The 16613-nt window shown below is 33.1% G+C and overlaps 1 protein-coding gene across 2 annotated transcripts in view; it reads right to left on the bottom strand.

Annotated features, from left to right (window-relative positions):
* st6gal2a (ST6 beta-galactosamide alpha-2,6-sialyltranferase 2a) overlaps window positions 1–15262 on the bottom strand; it is a 114280-nt gene extending 99018 nt beyond the window's left edge. For both annotated transcript variants that reach the window (XR_012384921.1, XM_005168131.6), the window contains exon 1: window positions 15097–15262. The gene's annotated coding sequence lies outside the window, so the exon portion shown is untranslated. The remainder of the gene's footprint in view (window positions 1–15096) is intronic.
* Window positions 15263–16613: the final 1351 nt, after the last annotated feature.

Below are 16613 nucleotides of genomic sequence, written 5' to 3'. Positions count from 1 at the left end.
GTAATTGTCGAGACATGTTTAAATGAATGGAATACTTCAACAGCCGCAAAGCAAACTACAAAGCAAGCAAAAGTTCAGATTTATGTACTTCCTGCACATTGTTCTCTGACAGTTTGTCATGTATGGACTAGGGTTGGGCGATGTTGACCAAATTGGCATCGTATGAGGTCTAATGGGAAACATCGCGATGGACGATGGCATCGTCGTCATAGGTGGAGGTGAATTAAATATTTATGAACAATTAATTCATAACGAATTAATTATTTGTAGCCTACCGTTTCAACTACAGTACCTGACCCACATGGTCTTTGTTTTACCCATAAACGAATCATAAATAAATAAACATAAGTTGCACAAAAATGACCTCCTGTCAATCACTTTTTACGCGAGAGGTTGGTCGGTAAAAAAGGTGCACAACCAACAGTGACTGAGGTTTTCACTACAATTACTGAGCACAAGTGTGAAAGTAAAAGCCTGAAGCAGTGTACTGATGCTGTGACACGTTACCTGATAGATTCAAAAGACTGAGGAATCGTCAGATAGAAACGAGATAAACTTGATATTTAATTAAACAACTATAGTGAGACGCCATCCAGCGGTACATACTTGATAAACTGTCCGATGTGCACTGCTCTCTGGAGCTCAGACGAGCGCATGACAGTGGCTGTGTGTGTGTGCTGTGTCTCAGTGTATAGGCTGATTTATACTTCTGCGTCAAACACCGGCGTATGCTACGGCGCTGACGCATAGTCCTTCACCGTGGCCGTCGCCATCACTGACGTGCACCTCTCAAAAAATGTAACTACACACGTCGCAACAACGCGTAGCGCAAGCTCTGTGATTGGTCGGCTTGGTAGCGCTGACGAGTCGGGGCGGGACCGAGAGCCGCGCGAATGGCACGAGCTCGATGTAGCGATTGTTTACAAGTGTGGAGTCCTGTGAAGGAGCTTGGGATGGAAAGTTTTGTTTTGTGTTTACCTCATAGTTAAAGTTGCTGCACGTCCGCCGGTTTCTGCCTCAAAATGAGCGAGTTTGAGTCACTTTTCCAACCAGGAAGTGTTCAGGAAACGCAAAACAGAAGCGAAGAAACTCGACACAGAGGAACATTTACACCTCACTGCCAACTAGCGTTTCGGAAGTGTTAATGCAGACCAACAGAGACAGCGCGCAGAAGTATAAATGCACAGCTGCGCACGTTGCCTGCGCCGTGAGTTACGCCGGTCACTTGACGCAGAAGTATAAACTAGGCTTAAGTGTGGCAACGTGATGTGCGTTTTCAGCAGACGGAGGGCTGTTCATAAATGCTATAAACACGGTGTGGATGAGGAACATTTTCATTCTAAAATGGCATTCAATTTCACTATACGAAAGTGTAAGGCCTGATTTGATTTGAACACAATAAAGGCTGATTTATACTTCTGCGCCAAGCGCACGCGTATGCTACTGCGCTGACGCATAGCCCTACAACGTGGCCGTCTCTGACGTGCACCTCTCAAAAAATGTAACTACACGTCGCAGCGCGGCGTAACGCAAGCTCTGTGATTGGTCGGCTTGGTAGCGCTGACGAGTCTGGGCAGGACCGAGAGCTGCGCAAGTGGCGTGAGCCCAATGGAGCGATAGTTTACAAGTGTGGAGTCCCGTGATGGGGCTCCGGATGGAGAGTTTTGTTTTGTGTTTACCTCATAGGTAAAGTTGTTGCACATCCGCCGGTTCCTGCCTCAAAATGAGCGAGTTTGAGCCCCTTGTACATTCAGGAAGCGTTCAGAAAAAACAAAACACAGGCGAAAAAACTCGACAAAGAGACACATTAACACTTTACTGCCAAATAGCGTTTTGGAAGTGTGAATGCAGACTAACAGAGACAGCGAGCAGAAGTATAAATGCACAGCTACGGGCGTTGCATGCGCCGTTGGTTACGCCAGTGACTTGACGCAGAAGTATAAACCAGGCTTAAGGGTGTTTATGTGCTGAAATTCGTATTAAAACTTGTTGTATTTGTATTGTGCAATGTAAATTTGTAAGGTCTTTATGCATAGTATATATTTTAAAAAGAGGAAACACAATAAAACGTTATATGAATGCTGTCATGTTTGAAATCATTTCCATTGAAAATGCGTGAAGGTCATGTAACCATCAGGAAGAACTGGGGAAGAAGGCAGAATGTCAGAGAATGCGTTCTCTGTTCTTGCAGTCTCCCGAGTTCGTTCCTCTGGAGGTAACTTGGCAAGAATGGTCTCCACACGAATGGGAGTCTATTTTCTGCATTCTTGGCCAATAATATGATTAAATTATTCACATGAGTTGCTTTTTGCGTGTTCCTTTCAGGTCTCCGTTTCACGTGTTATAGTACACAGTTCGATTAACTTCGTTACGTCACCATTCGATGCTAGTTTCCTCTGACATTTCACGCAACAACAGTTTGTGTCATATGTAATTTTGGCCGTTTCATGTTTAGATTTACGACAAGATTGTCATTTGAAAAATGTTGGTCCCCTTTTATTTCCTCTCTACAAACTTCTGATTGATATGTTAACTATGCCTTTAGTTTCCACATTTATCATTGGTTAGCACTTGTTGTTGGTTTGTTGGGAAAGTAAGTTAAATTTTTCTTTAATTATTATTTTTATAACTGTTGGTTGTTTATTTTTACATTAAGTTTTATGTTTGTATTTTTCTAGGTGTATTTAGAAGTGATTGTCTGCAAAAATCTATAATAATAAGATATTTAAACCATGTTTTGCTCAAGTTCAACTGCAGTTAATTTTTTTAGACTTTGTATGCAAACAGATATCACTAGCGTTTTATTGATGGCCTCAAGACAAGCACAAAGATACGAGTACACAGGATGGACTGTTGGAAGATTTATCAGCAAAGTCATCACTTCCTGCTGACGTAAAAAAAAAATGCTTACTTGCTTTAACAGATCAGAAAATAAACAGGTTTTGAACAAGAGAAGGATAATTCAATCATGGCAGAATTTTGGCTTTTAGGTGAGCTAACCTTTTTAAAATACTGTGAACAAATGCATCATTACACTTCCCTGATATTGAACATTTTAAGAATAAAACAAAAATGCAAACACTAGCGACACAAAACTGACCTGCAAATATAATGAATAGTAAATCTCCTTCGATAAAAGTATCACCCAATTACACAAATGTAAAAGTACAATTCAAAAGCATGGTCTTTGTTGAGGTTTCTTCCTTTGCTCTCACATTTTGTATCATGAATAACAAAAAATATCTTCAACATAAAAAGCATAATGTCTAGAGAATTCCATTATCACGACCACAACGTTGAGCAAACCTGGGCAGCGTTAAACAAAAAGGAAAAGAACCGAAAACTCAATTTTCATCAGCTCAGCAGCCAGACTCAAACTCAATAGACAAACATTGACACTCCATTTATCAGAGACATAACAGCATGTTGACAAATGAGGCTGCATGCCACCTTACATAAAACAGGAACAGAAATCAGTTCAGTACAGATGGAGCAGAAGCAGACCCAAGAAGGGATACACAAAAAGGAATGTATGTGTGATATTCTAGTAAGGCTAATAGTATTAGATTTTGATGTTGTGATTCATTTCTTAAGCTTTTATCATGGTATACAGATTTATCACAATATTGGCCCAAGCTGCAAAATAATATTACTTTAACAGGTATAATTACAAAAAAATCCTTTATTATTTATACATGTTCAGAGTAAATGGATGTTTTAAACTAATTCAATGGGCTATATTCACAGCTAGCGTTTTTCAGCCAATGATGAACATCCAGTGAAAGCTCAATGTGACTATTTTCAATTTCATAAGGTTCCTTTTACAGCATCGATGTTGTAATGTAACTCAAATATAGTCAGTTAAATAAACTTAAGCATTCATTTGGTTGTTAAAGCATAAAAAAAGACGAAAAACTGTTTAAAACACAAGTGCCGTCATTAGCAGCAGGCTAGTGCAAAAACTCCATTGAAAATACTGTGGTAAAATTAATATTCAATTTTCAAAGACATGGTGTGGAAAAATAGAAATTATTGCAATGCTTCTTGTTTGGTCTGATACTTACTTTATATTATACCTCAGCCAGGCAGTGAAGATTGCCGTTTCAAAAGAAATCAGATCTTAAATGCAGTGATTCTGTAATGGAGTGACAGTTCACCAAAAGCCCTGGGAGTGGCTGACTGAAATTAAAAGTCTTGAAATTAAAAGTTTTAAAAATGTGTACTTTTACGTTCACTTGAGTACATTTTTAGTGCTTTATCTGTACTTTCTTTTTTACTCTAAATTTCACTTCAACCCGTGGCACTATATTATCTTTCTTGTCTATAATGTTTGGCTAGAACACTAGCAGAAGTAGAGTAATCATCAGTTCTGTGATTGCCATCCAGTCAAAATCGCACACAGTAAAAATCTCATTGTACAGAACAACCTCAAGACCCAAAATCGTTATACGCAATAACCGAGAGACTAGACTTCATGTCACTGATGAGAAGATGGCAGACGTTTGCTGTATGATGACTGAAATCACCAAATGACCTTAAGCAATCACTAAATGCACCACAGAATGTTACGTTTACACAGTTGCACAAATGGACACATCAACCTTTCTCAGTGTAATACTCACTACTCGAGTACTTTTAAAAGGGCTACTTTTTACTCATACTTTGAGTAATATTTACAACAGAAACTTTTATTCTACTTGCACTACATTAAAGTCATGGTAGTTTTACTTGAGTACAATTTTTCAGTACTCTTTCCACCAAAGCATATACCCCATTGCAAAAGGAAGACAAACGGTGCATGCTAAAGTCTATTGTACAACTGTATATAATATTATTTATATATATATATATATGGTACAAGTGAATTTTATTAGCCATTAGCTCCATTTCATAAAACATTATTAGGCATTAACCAAGAAAAAAAATGTCCATTATGTCAGCCAAAATAAATGAATTAATGAACATGTTCATGAAATTGTGAAAATAAATTTTCCATAATGACTTTTTTCTTCTATTTTAACAATTTTCATCTTTTGTTATGAACAACATCAGACACTTTTTATACATTAATATTTATATATATTTAAATGATCTTTTTTCGTACAAATTTTACTCAAACAATATATATATATATATATATATATATATATATATATATATATATATTTTTTTTTTTTTTTTTTTTATATACTTATATATTATATAAGTATATAAATATATATACATATACACACACACAGCTTATTTTTCACTAAAGTAAAGGTTTATAATCACCACCGTGATCTCCAAATAAACGGAAGAACCAAAATAATAATAATAATAAAAAAGTGTTGACATTGGACAGAGTTTCCCTTTCATGCAGAATTAATGAGCACTGAATATTTCCGAGACAAAACAAAGCAAAAAAATATTGTTTGAAGCATTTGCTGACAAACTTTAAGGCACAAGCCTGGCCATTTGCAGAGAAGGCCTTTTATTTAAACAGTACCATCAATCTCACATCCACAACTCTCGGTTGTGCTCATTTTGACAGCCTGTCAACTTCTAAACACTCTTGTTGTTCTATTTCCCCCCATCTTTGAAAATATATGAATGCAGTTTTAATGAAACCTGAGGGACGTGTTCCTAAGTTTAAATTCTGCACAAATAAAACCTGGTGAATATTTATACGATGCATTTTTGATAAACAGTAAAAAAAATGCAATTAGCTGTACAATGTAGAATGTAGGGCTGCACGATATACTATTTAAGTATTGATATCGTATGTGTGTATCCGCAAGTCATGTCGCAGGATTATATTATTTATTAAATATTAAAAGATTTAAATATTATTGTTTTTAAACCGTTTATACAATGAGAACCATGTTATTTTACGTTTGATTGTTCGATTTCGATCCCTGAATACTGATAGACTCTCCAGAAAACCATAAAGGTCTCGGACTGTTGTATTTATATATGCTTGTAATTTATTCTAATTTATGCAAAGGCACTGTATAGACAAAGACTTGATCATCCCAATCTATGTAAATGAATTAAATCTTTCCAAGTAAAGATATTCAGTTTATCTAATGAATGTATACATATCATCACAATGTCAGATTTTGCAATATCATGCAGCCCTAGAAGAATGTAGTTTGGCAAACTTTGGATAAACATCTCAAAAGTGTTCTATTCATAATTTAATAGTGATATAAACTATTGCTTACACATATTAAATGAAAAAAATATACATTCTGCTTGGCCTAACTGAAGTAGTGACTTAACTTTGCAATTTGGTTTACTACACAAGTGATGCTTGTGTGCTGTCAGCCTCTGTCGTTCTACTGTTTAAAAACGTAAACATGAACGTTTTTGAAGAGCTGATCTAACAGTTTTACGGTGTCTTTACAACAACTTATTGAAAAAAAGTCCAGTTTAACTGTATCTTTTTGATTTCATAAAACCAAACATCAGAAAGATTTTTAAAAATGTAAACTTTGTTAAACTCTTAATAGGTTGCTGTTAAATTTTATAAGTTTCATGATTTAAAATTAACTGGAGATGCTTTTAGATTTTTGATTTTACATCCTTAAGATGGAGGACAGAGCAAAGAAAAAAAATATTATAAATATATTAAAATACATTAAAATAAAGAATAATAATTTGGAACAATTGAAACAACAGAATTTAGGAAAAATAAAAGATAAGATCCTAAAGGTCCTCGAGCAAAACATGCTTCCACTCAAAAAGGGCATTAGCAAAACAGATGGTCTATAAACTTATTAAAGTCCTATGAAATTAAGATTTTTAGATGTTAGTTTTAGTATTATTCATTTTTAGAATATCTATAAGCTAGTGTGCCCCAAAACAGAAACAAAATTCACAATTAGAAGATATAAAACTGGTATAAACTTGTAAAGCTTGTCATTTTGCCTATAGATCAACTGCTTTATTGACATCACCTCACACTACAGTTTCTCATCATCATTCATGTTTCTCATCATCATTCATGTTTTTAAAAAGCGTGTTAAGACACATCTTTTTTAAAATTGCGTATGATTAAACAAGTTTGTTAGGTGTATGCATTTTATCTATTTTGTTGTAGGTTTATGTATGTTATGTATGGTGTGTGCCTGCATATGTAAGGACTATTGTGTGTGTGATCATGTGGATATATACTTACATTTTGTGTACATGAATGCTTTTATTTCAGTATATGTGATAAGTTTTTGTGGTCTATTTTAATGCTTTTGTTGTTGTGTGTGAGGCACTTTGAGTTGCATGTATGTTGGAAAAGTGCTATACAAATAAAGTTTATTATTATTATGATTTATTATCACATCATAACCAATCAAATGCTCTCTCTAGTATCTGACATGCCCCACCCCCTTCAAAATGCTTCTCGTTTGCTTTTCATTTGATACACTTGAGCTCAATCACTCCACTGGCAGAGCTGTGATAAACCAAGACACCATTGGCTGTTTTAAATAAAGGGTTTTAAATAAAAGCTACACTATGTCCCACCCTCTCTTCGTGTTTCGGTTGCGATTATGTCAAACATCGAATAAAAACGCACATTCCAAAGCACTTTACAGAACCCTTAAAGTATGTGTAAAATCTAAATTGACAATGATTAGTTTGCTAGCGCACATTGTAATTCTTTAGATTAATTCCATGCTATTTGTATGTACATGTATGTTTATGTGTATGCATATGTATTTATATGCTTATTTTTGTGGTTTCCTTTTTTGTTTTACTTTTTGAAAAATGTGTTATATAAAACTTATCAAGATTTTATGTTAATCTTTTTTTTCTTCCCATCTTCCATTACTGAATTAATAATGACTTTTTTTTTTTTTTTTTTGACATTAACTACACCTTACGCACTTTTTGATTTGATTTAAAAAGGGAAATATTCGTTTTGGTAATCACCGATCCAAGTTTGACCCTTTGGTTGAGCGTTTGAATCTGATGATGTCAATTTGACAGCTTCAGCCATGATATTCTTAACCACACCACTCTTACCTTTAGTTTGCTTAAAGAAAATGATGCACAAAAAAATCCTTGCCCCCTACTCAATATTCCTTTTAAGTTAGATACAAATCAACTGAAACAAACGTCTCAGCAACTTTCCATTCAAAACTTTACAGACACATTCTGGAGATATCTGACACTTGTATTAAATGTTGTAAAATAATAGGATCCCTTAAAAACACAAAGTCAACAACATCGCATTAACACTAGTAACACTAGCTACACAACACCTTAACAAATGGGAATAGTCACAACACTTGATTCATAGCAAGGTAAAATGTGCACAAACAAGCAACAGATTTCTGAATACATATAAAAATTTGATCCTAACACTGAAGAAATAAGATTTGCCTAATGACACCGTTTGCGGTGTGTTCAAGCTCTGATGTCTGTGCCGTCCTTCAGCAATGACCTTGTGCTAGTTAAGTGATTTTATTGTTTGGCTGGTTAAGGTTACGGCACTTGTTGTGCGGTAATTATATTTGCCGGATTTTTCTTTGTGTACACTGGGATGTAATGACTTATGACTGATTAAATCTGCAAATCAGTAGTGCTGAAGTTCCTCACCCTGCTGCCTCTTCTAATTACCTCAACCTGATTGCAGCGCCGCTGTTCTCTTTTTTTTTCAATTGTGGAAAAACACCCACACAGACCAAGGCTGCTTTATTGCTTCAAGAAAATAAGAAAATGCACATCTGCTGTGTGGCAATGCAATGTCACATTCACACAAAGCTAAACCCCTAGGCTATACAAAGATGAAAGAGGGTTAAAGTGCCTCGAGTTTGGCAGTCTTATCATGTTTTTACACTGTAAAAAAGCGATTAGTTGACTTTACTAAAAAGTAAACTTAGGCCAATTTAAGAGTGCTGTTACAATGGTATACTCCCCTTTTATAAAGTAACCAATTGCTTTTATTGTACACTCATAAATACTTTCAGATACTATTCAAAATGAGCTGAAACAATTTGAGTGTTTTTAAGACAACTTAATAGTTACATGTTCAGTACACTTAATTTTTTTTAAATCCTAATAACTTAACTTGATTGTTAAACAAATTGATTGTGTGGAACGCAGCATTTATTATTTTTTTTTAAATGCATCAAATATTTAACTGGGGTTGTGTCTTTAAATACAACTCATATATAATCATACTAAAATGCAAGACATCATAGTGTGAAAACCTAATGTAATAAATGGGTCAATATTATTTGGAAAATGTCTGTTCTGTTAAGTGACACTATATTATTCAAATTACACTCAATTTTATTATTATTTTATTTTATTATTTTTTTGCTTGTTCAATCTACTTATTTAAAGTGAGCTGAAACAACAAAACTCTTGAGATTTCATTGGGACAACTTAACTTTGTTCAATCCACCTAAATTTGGTAATTTAATTGATTTGTGTTGGAACAACAATAATAAATTGTGGAACCCTGCAATTTTACAGTGTATATTAAAGGATTTGAGTTAACTTCTTAGTTTTTACAAATTTAAGAAGTAAACAAAAACAATTTAGTTATTCCAATGGAATCTCAAGAATTGTGTTTCAGCTCATTTTAAATTAGTTTGAACAAACAACATTTTTTTTCTCTTCAGTGTAGTTTATTTTATTTTTACACATTTATTTTATTCATCATGCCATTTTGTATGATGCCATCATGCTTGTATGTTTGTATGTGTTATTTTTGATAAAATATCACATTATTTCTATTATTATTATTAGTTTATATTTACTAGTGTCATGTCTCTTATTTTTAAGTAGTTTTTTTTTCACTTTATTAGCTTTTTCCAAACACCTAGGGGCCTTTAGACCTATTTTGAAAACTCCCATCTTATGGTTTACATTACTAATAATCAATATATTGACTTATCGCACAACACATAGACATGACCTCAATAAATTTTGGTGATTCAATATACAGTTGAAGTCAGAATTAATAGCCCCCTAAATATTTAGATGGCTTGTTTATTTTTTCTCCCCATTTTCTGTTTAAGGGAGAGCAGATTTCTTTAACACATTTCTAAATATAATAGAATAATAATAATAATTAGGTAAGTTATTGTATAACAGTGGGGTTTTTTTTGTAGAATATCGGAAAAAAATAGCTTAAAAGGGGCTAATAATTTTGTCCCTAAAATTATGTTTAAAAAAATTAAAAACTGCATTTATTCTAGCCAAAATAAAACAAATAAGACTTTCTCCAGAAGAAAAAATATTGTCAGACATACTGTGAAAATTTCCTTACTCTGTTAAACATCATTTGGAAAATGAAAAAAAAAAGTTCAAAGGGGGCTAATAATTCTGACTTCAACTTTATATCTCTCATACATAAAAACCAAGTCTAGCAACATTTTAGCTGATTGCACAACAGCTCTATCTCTATTGGAGGTGTCAGTATGGTTAAAAAAACACTAGTATTTACTATGCATTTTTTTTATATATTTCCTGTGGGAGCTCGACAGCCGAAGATAGATATGACACCAGATATCACAGCCTCAGTTACTTTTTACCCTACACTTTTTCGCTATCATTTATTATTTATTTAGGATATGCGTTCACATTCTGATTCCAATGCCTGATTATTCAATAGTTAAAATGACTATAATTAATGACATATTTTTAATAATAAAGTTTTATGTACTTGCATTCTAATAATATTATCATTCTGGTGTTATAAAATGAGTCACACAAAAAACAAAAAGATGCCGGCAGCTAGCTCTCTGCAACTCTCACATGGTCACTCACTGAAGCTAAGCAGGGCTGCGCCCGGTCAGTACCTGGATGGGAAACCACATGGGAAAGCTAGGTTGCTGCCGGAAGGGGTGTTAGTGAGGCCAGCAGGGGGCGCCCAACCTGCGGTCTGTGTGGGTCCTAATGCCCCAGTATAGTGACGGGGACGCTATACTGCTCAGTGAGTGCCGTCTTTCGGATGAGACGTTAAACCGAGGTCCCGACTCTCTGTGGTCGTTAAAAATCCCAGGATGTCCTTCGAAAAGAGTAGGGGTTTAACCCCGGCATCCTGTCCAAATCTCCCCACTGGCCTCTGTCCATCATGGCCTCCTAACCATCCCCTTATTCAATTGGCTTCATCACTGTCTCCTCTCCACCAATCAGCTGGTGTGCGGTCTGGCGCAAAATGGCTGCCATCGTGTCATCCAGGAGGATGCTGCACACTGGTGGTGGATGAGGATCGGGGGAATCTTCATTGTGTAAAGCGCTTTGAGTGGCCAGAAAAGAGCTATATAAATGTAAGGAATTATTATTATTATTATAAAACTCTTAAAATTACAATATATTTTAGTGCAATATATCATACATTGAATAAATAGACATCACGACAGGCCTACACATTACATTACAACAATTTACTGCAAGTTGATAACATTACCAATATAATTAATAACTGTCAAGTCTTTTGAAATTGCAAAACTTGTGATCATATTAGTGCTTATCATTCAGTTAAAGCCATTTAGCAACATTTTTCTAGCAATCATGCACAACAACTCTAAACTACAGACCTATGACAAAGTCTTCAATGGAAACAGCAAGCTATAACATGTTACATGAGGAGGGCAAACATATATCGAACATACAGAAGCAATGACCTCTGACCTGAAAACTATTAAAAGCCATCAGTGTCCCACTGACCCTACTTGCAATCCATACAGCATAAAACCCAAACAGACACTAGAATTGATCACAAGCTGCAAAGATGCAGTGATGGTCAATGAAGTGCATGTCTGAAACATTTATCAGACCTGGTAGACAATTCAGATGATTTCTTTTTTCATGTTTACTTTAAGAATGATGAATGTGCTCATTGTTTATCAAGACGGAGGTAAAGGTAATACAGCTGTAAATATTGTTCAGCGTTCAAACGTCCAAAGAATACCTGCACAGCAAATTTGATTTTTGGGTGAACTATCCCTTTAACATTATGCATAACAAGCATAGAAGGCATTTAGCCTTTACTGATTAACCACATTTTCAATCACCTTCCACACAAATCATCAGTAGAAACCGCATGCAGAATGAATGCCTGGAAATAAACGGCTGCATGTTTCAATAAACAATAGATTATGTTTATTGTAAACATCACTTAGCATCTCATTGGACTGCAGGGGGTGCGAGTTGTAGGCTTTTTGTGTCTGCAGTTTCAGCGCCACAGCGAACCACATTCACAGTCTCTAGACACTATCACCCATTATAAACATTTTTCCCTACTCCAGAAAATGTCCCATTGTTCTTGCGACTTCATCTGGATTGAGTCTGTCACACTGCTTGTTGTTCGTGTCATACTGGAAAATCGCCTAGATTCACCCACTAAGAAAAAAAAAAAGAGAGAGAGAGAGAGGTGGCAGTGTTGACACAATGCCCACCAAAGTTGTGTATGGAATGGACTAAATTGGTCAAATCAATTCAAAAGGGTCTAGTTTTGTCATTGTTATTAGAACTGTTAATAGTAATAAAGATGAAACTGAGTAATTAAATCAGCTTGATTAACTTATGTATAAAAATCATTTATAATTGACATTTTAAAAGCAGTACAAATGGTATATATATATATATATATATATATATATATATATATATATATATATATATATATATATATATATATATATATATATATATATATATGTATATGTATGTATGTATGTATGAGTGTGTGTGTGTGTATATATATATATATATATATATATGATATATATGATATATATTATATATGATGTTTTAAATGTTTTGAAATAAGCCTATTCTGCTCCTCAAGGGTGCTTTTATTTAATCAAAAATACAGAACAACTTGTAAAATTGTGAAATGTTATTGGACAATAAAATAACTGTTTAAAAGTAGTTTATAATTTAATTTAAACATTTATTCCAGTGGTTTTAAAATAGATTTTTCAGCTTCATTACTTTAGTCTTCAGAGTCACATTATCCTTCAGAAATTACTATAATAATAATAATAAAATAATAATAATAATAATAATAATTATTATTATTATTATTATTATTATTATTATTATTATTATTATTATTATTATTATTATTATTAATAATAAGAAAAAGAATAAGAATAATATCAACAATACAGTTATTATCATTAGTATTAAATATTAATAAATGAATTAATATTATTAATAGTAATAGTAATAAAAGCAATAATGACCAGAGTAATAATTAAATTTGAAACTACATGCAATAAAGCAATTATTTACATTTTTTTAATAAATATTCATACTTTTTTCTTTACATTTTTTAAATTCCTTCTTGATGAACAGAATACATTTCTTAAAAAAAAAAAAAAACACATGAAAAAAAATTAAAAATAAAACAGACCACAAACTTTTAAACGGTAGTGTATACTGTATATAGTATGTATATGTGTTATTTAAAATGTAAATTGGGGTGTATAAAGCGCAATTGTCAAACCGTTGATCAAACATATGCAACCGAACTATAGTGTCATGAAGTTTAAAGTACACGATAGTGCTAAGTTTAACTAAAAAACTTAAGATTAAGGATAAATAAAAATACTACAATTCAAAGAAATCATTTCAAACCAAAAATATTCAAACAACAATACATTTTACAAAAAACTAAATTACAAAACCTTAAAAAAAAAACTTATTACTAAACTAATCATAAAACTTTTAACTTTAACACTACCCCACCAAGAAAAAAAAAATGTTTGGATTGTACTTCTCAACCACCTAATGTTGCTAGTTAACATATTCAATGCATTTTTTTAAACACATCCCATAATTTCTAAAATATCAGCCTCTACCAAATGGTTGATATGTTGGTTTATTGTAAAAGTACTGGATTTAATGTACTATGAAAAATCTGAAAATATGAAGTGTAAGACCAATTTATTTAAAAATACATTCAAAATTTAAAAGAATGTAATACTCAAACATCTCTATTTTTTGAAGTATGCCATAAAGTATTTCAGATTCTCATTTAACAATGCTGTATAGTGTAAATCAGCATTTAAAAGAGTCAATCTTTTAATGACTTTAACAATCATTATTTAAAACAGTCAAAACATGGTCAACCGTTTGGTAGAGGAACAGTCAAAGGGTAAAAAATTAATTAACCTACTACTAAAGGCTGCATAAATTATCCCAAACATACATTTGTGATAGTAGCCTTCTATTAACAAAGTAAACAATTCACTCACTTGGAAATTAACTTGGGAGGATTGTGAAGTGCTTGAGACAACTGTGAACACTTTTTTTTTTTTTTAAAGCTATAACAAAACACCACTTTTTCCATTGTTTTCCTTCTACCAAACTTCCTGCTCAAATGCTCTATTAATTATAATGTTTACTAACACTTTCTGAGTGCAACTAGTTTTTACACTTATTTTATGTCGCTGTGTGGACTGTCATTCAGAGATCAACCCCAACTGTAACATAAATGTCTATAGGAAACATATATGGAAACAGCCTTTCTTATTTTATTTACAAATGTATGGCCATCCCTAGCTTTTGCAATATTTGTTAGAACATTTTCAGTATGCACACACAAGCATACATCGATCTCCAACATGACTGAAATCTGTAAGTGAGCCTATACTAATCTCAAACTTCACCTCTATCATCCAGTCAGCACATGTTCTGCCCTGCATGCTCACCTGGCAGATAAGGAGGTCTTGCATATCCTGTCCATACCATCATCAGTCTGCACTTCAGGGCTGCCTCAAGGTATTGAACTGAACTTCAGCATGCACAGCAAATGATGCAGAGGGTCTGGGCTATAAAGCACCCTGAACTCAACCCTATGTGAGTGTGTGTTTTGAACGCAACAACGAAATTTACAAACAAAAGCGCGCTGATGTTCAGCCATCATTGCAGAACTGCACACAGCTGGATCACGCGCTCAGTTAATTTCATATCGCGTCTTGTACTAGCATTGTGTCCAGCGTGCTGTAAATGACGGCGAGCTTGAATGTGGCTTACTGGAAAAAACAAGCATTCGAAAACATAATCATCCCCTCGCAACATAACAATCGTTATTTGAGGTTTGCGTTCACAAATCGCTGCTATAATAACAGAGTCGGGCGCGCGGCTTACCTGAGAAATCAGCGCGCGTTCATTGTTCTGTTAGGAGAGTAATATATTCCTCGCGACCGCTTCCAGTCGCTGGTGTTTTCGTGTTTTGGTGAGGAGAACGTTGGAGGTGTGCTTCGGGACCGGTGCTGATGCTCCAGCGGTAAGGGACGGCGGTGTAATCGGTGTCTTTGATTCCTCCGGCTATCCGTGTTTTATCAGATGAGTTTAGTGTGGAGGGGCGGAGCCTCGAGCTGCTGATTGACAGCTCCAAGCGCTCTAGCCCTCTCAGTGGCTCTATCGGTTTAGCTAGCTGTTTGGGGAAAAATAATAATAATAATAACAATAATAATAATAATATTAATAATAATAAAAAAAAAAATATATATATATATATATATATATATATATATATATATATATATATATATATATATATATATATATATATATATATATATATATATATATACATACATATATATATATATATATATATATATATATATATATATATATATATATATAAAATATAATAATGCTTTTTTCGATTTTAAAAATATTTAGCATTTAGTAGCATTTTATATATAATATAGCAAATATTATATGGTTCCAAAATTAGTTTAGAATATGTAAATTATTATTAGTAGTAGTAGTCGTAGTAGTAGAATTATTTTTTATTATTACTATTTATTATTATTATTATTATTATTATTATTATTATTATTATTATTATTATTATTATTATTATTAAACATTTTCGATTTTAAAAGCATAAAAAATATTACATCAAATATATATTTTATTTAGCCTCGTGGTCACAACATTTATGTAGCATATATAATTTATTATTATAATTTATTATTATTATTATTATTATTATTATTATTATTATTATTATTATTATGTATATATGCTACATTAATGTATAATGTTATTATTTATATATCCTACTTACATTCTGACACTTTAAGGATTAAAAAATAGATATATATTACATTAGATATATATTAGAACATATATTACAAAATATATATTTTTTAAATAAAACACTTGTTTATTTTATTCATATACATTCATATAAACATTTTTAAATGTATTTCACTGTTATAATCTAACAATAATATCTAAATGGACATGTAAAAAACAGATGTTGGAGCCATTTGTGATATTAATTTAGTTCATACTTAGTTTTTTTTTTTGTTATATAATTATTGAGTAATGCTGTATTATTCTGTGTCAGTGGTTCAGTGATATAGATCAGCTCCATCTACATTTCACGTCAGCTCACCTGCTTATGTAAGGGCACACAGGTGATGGGTGGTCAGCCTGCAGGAGTAGCAGGGAAACAGTTTTTCGTGTTTTCTTTGTGGCATTTTGAGACAAATAATTGAATTAAATCAGATATAAATGCTTGGACGCATCGTAAAACATCACTGCTCCTGTCGACACGGCTCCATGTTCATCATCAAATGATGTCGGAGACCATTACAACAGATCTTAATAAAAATATGCAGAAGAATTGCATTCTAAAATATAGT

The sequence above is a fragment of the Danio rerio genome, chromosome 9 (genome assembly GCF_049306965.1).
Source record: "Danio rerio strain Tuebingen ecotype United States chromosome 9, GRCz12tu, whole genome shotgun sequence".
In the NCBI taxonomy this organism is placed as follows: domain Eukaryota; kingdom Metazoa; phylum Chordata; class Actinopteri; order Cypriniformes; family Danionidae; genus Danio; species Danio rerio.
Note: the sequence above shows the minus strand (reverse complement) of the source record. Positions and strands in the feature narration are given on the sequence as shown.